Source organism: Apaloderma vittatum, unplaced genomic scaffold, assembly GCF_000703405.1.
Source record: "Apaloderma vittatum isolate BGI_N311 unplaced genomic scaffold, ASM70340v1 scaffold4113, whole genome shotgun sequence".
In the NCBI taxonomy this organism is placed as follows: domain Eukaryota; kingdom Metazoa; phylum Chordata; class Aves; order Trogoniformes; family Trogonidae; genus Apaloderma; species Apaloderma vittatum.
Genome location: NW_009709642.1, coordinates 6356 through 10044, shown reverse-complemented (window position 1 = coordinate 10044; position 3689 = coordinate 6356).

The following is a 3689-nucleotide window of genomic DNA, read 5'->3' as shown; positions in this document are numbered from 1 at the left end:
ACATTACCTATTCAGCTTTAGCAGTTTGAATAATAAAACTTTCTCCATTCAAGTGCCAGATGAATTGCTACTTAACCTCCATCAGTTCAGTTTAAGGGGCTGTCAAAACTGTGCTGTACTCTATTTGTGTACTTTTATTCTATGGACTTTCTAGTTCCCCATTGTTGGAAGATTCCCACTTTCAATAACAAACAAGACTGTTTGTTACTGTCTTGGGTTCCTCTGATGGGCCACACTTCACTAATTTTGGATTTTAGTAGTGAATATCAAGTTCTGCGTTACAGGCAAATAATGGAAGAGGAGGCTTGAATATTGCAATATTTCTCACAAGTAAACGTGTGAGGCTTTCAGCTTTCCGCGTTTTAAGTCTCATTTAGTTTTTCAACACTTCATTTTATACTGATGACATTGCACCTCACACAGGTATTAAAAGTTTTTAACTTGGCACTCATGACATTCTTCTGAGATTCCCTTTGCATGTAATATAAGCAAGATTAGAATAGAGACATTTGCAGTATTTTAAGAAAGCTAAGATGGGTGACACATCGTATATTACATTTCTGGTATTGGCAAAGCATATACAAAACACATGCAGGGCAGTCATCGCCTATATTGGGAAGGCGAAACTGAATAAAAGCAACAAAGAAAGTGTGATTTGAGGAAGCAGAGATAGAGCCAGACACTTCTCAGTGCTCTCAGAACAGACAAAAGGAAATGGGCACAGACTGAAACACAGGAAATTCCATTTCAACATAAAATACAAGAGGAGGAAGAAGAGAAGAAAACACAACTTTTTACTCTTAGGGTGCTCAAGCACTAGGACAGGTTGCCCAGAGAGGTTGTAGAGTCTCCATCTTTTGTAGATACTCAAAATATGACTGGACACCATCCTGAGCAACTTACTGTAGCTGGACACTGCTTTGTGCAAGAGGTGATGGCCAAGTGTCTGTCAGCCTCAACTATTCTGGGATTCTCAAGTTGACAGAAAGTCATGGCCCAATGCCATAACCAGAATTGGTTTTCTTCAGAAAAAATATCTTGTATCAAGAAAAAGGGAACTGTGGTACCCAGTGTTCAAATAGTATTGTTTAAAACACAAACACTGAGTAGAAAGAGAAGTAAGTAGAGCAGGTTAGCTCCATACTGATACTCCTAGTCCCACACTTTGGTTTTCTGCTTTATCAGTTTCTCTTCCAGTAACTTTTGAGTGGACAAGGGCTGCGAGTCCCGAGGACCACTGGCTTGTGGCACCAGATGAGGCTATCTTGTGCTGAGCCATGTGTGCAGAGCAGCTCTTCTCACACAGAGCAATAAGCCCAGAGACGATCTGACACTGACCAGGTGAATTTGAGGCTGCAGCCTGCTGAAGGGCAGGGGGTATTGCCTTGCACATTGCTGCTTTCTGCTCTCTGCCTGTTCGGATCTATTCCTGCCATGCTTTCCACAGAGAATGAACTCAAAGCCTTTTTAGATGTTCCAGGATCTGAGGCAGTGAATATCAAATACAGAGCAGGGCTAACCAAGCTTAGATCACATCGCTGAAAAGCCTCAGCTATGATTTGAGACAACTTTTCTTATTCACTAAAAATCTCTTCTGTGGAGGCGTGTGGAAATCCACATTTACCACATCATTGTGGTAAATCATTGTTTTTCATCATTGGTGACATTGCTTTTGACAACACTCAGTGTAAGCTATTTGCCTTCAACAGACTTTACTACATGTTTCTTCCTTCCTGCCCCCCACTTCAGCTCTAGGGTTTTAGTCTCAGCTTCAACACAGCAGTGCCTTACGGGCTGGGCAGCAGGTCATGCTGAGCCTGTCTTGAACTCCTGCAAAATGTAATGGTTGGGATCTCAGCAGACAGCAGTTCTGGCAGGTACAGCTCTGCTACAGGCACCGGACTGCCAGAAGGGGTCAAGTAACACATGCTCACAACCAAGGTATCTTCTAGAATCACAATTACATAAATTAAATCATCTAGTGAAATCAGAGAAACCTCAGAAAAACTTAAACTGGCTCTGGCATTTCAAGACAGCAACTGCTACTGCTGTTACATTTACGGGCTTGGTATTACTGCTCTCTGGAAACAGCTAATGGTTAGCACAGGAAGGTTTAACACAAAACAAACAAAAAAATAAACACCAAAAACAGATTGAAGATGGAAGTTAAATGGTTTCAGCTTCTGGCTGTGCACTTTCATAAGTGGATGATAGAAATAATCATGAGAATTCATGCAGTGCCATGAGATGAGCTACCTCATCTCATTCTTTGCCTCTGCATGTGAAAAAATGAGCCCCTTCAGTATAAGCCTCTTACTTGAGTTCTTTTCTCAGTGCCTTTCTCACCTATTATGTCAAGCCAGGGAAGAGTTCTTCCTTACAGGCAACTGAGGAACATAGTGAGATAGAGCCCTATGAAATCCACAGCACACAGGGATGCGAGCACTGGAAAACTAAACTTGCGTGATCTTCATAGCAACAGTAACAGACAGGCTGTGACTTGCTTCCTTCTATGTTCCTCTTCCACAAAATACAAGGAAGATCCAGAACTTTATGAGGTCCTCTCACTAAAAAGAAGCAGCTCTAAGGTTTTTCAGCTGACTTTCCCTCTCATGTTGTGCTCCTTCAGATGCTTCCTGATTTTGCACTGAAGAGGCTGAGAAATGCAAGCAGAAAAATCATTAAGGTTTAACAGAAAGGAAGCAAGCTGGAAAATCTCGTTCAGTGCTTTCCTGTCTAGTACATGCAATGCTTGACAAGGTCAGGTTCTCACTGTACCACTCAGGGTAGCTAATTTTGCAGCATTAGCTGTATAGGAATAACAAAACCAGAAGACAGAACTGTGTGGTCACCTGTGTTGGTATCTAGGCAAAAGAGGCTGTTAATGCTTTTCAGTCCTGTGTGTTGGATCCTTCCTCTCATCTCTGGGACTGTGCTCAGTTCCTGATTCCTCACTCCAGTTGCTAAATACCACCAGCAACTCAGGCCACAGCTATTTCTGTTCCTGACAGGAGAAAGACAAAAAAACAAACAAACAAACAAACAAACAAACAAACAAACAAAAAAACACAAAAAAAACCACACCACCCCAAAAAACTACACAAGGCTCTTTTCCTCTCACAAGGATCCCCTAAATGCAAAGAACCGGCAGCATAAAACACACGACTTCCTTAGCAATCTTGATGGAAGCACAACAGACCAATACACACAGAGGAACATAGCCCCTTTTCCCTACTCTGCAGGCAGCATGACGCTGTGCACACACCAGGCTGAGATCTGGTTTCAGGCACCTGCACCTCTGTCCCCTCCTGCCACACATATTTTATATAATCACCTTGAAGTGAAGTAGGTTAGTTCACAGACACACTGCAACATTACACTTCATTTTACCTCTGCTGTGGGGACAAAGTGTTCAGCATAATTTTAGTCTTACCTTTTAAGAAACTATTTATAATGGTATTAGGAGTAGTTTTCAGTGACAGTCATAGGCATTAAGTTACAAACTGAACTGTCATCTCATTTAAATATGCACATTAATCTTACATGCATTTTTTGGTTCAGAGCAGACAGTAATGGAAAACAGCATCTAATTACGCCATTCATTTTGTGAGCGTAAGGCTACTGTTTGTTTTTATCAAACATCCTGCTGCAAAAAGCTCTCGATAGATGTGACTCATTACCTTTCCTAT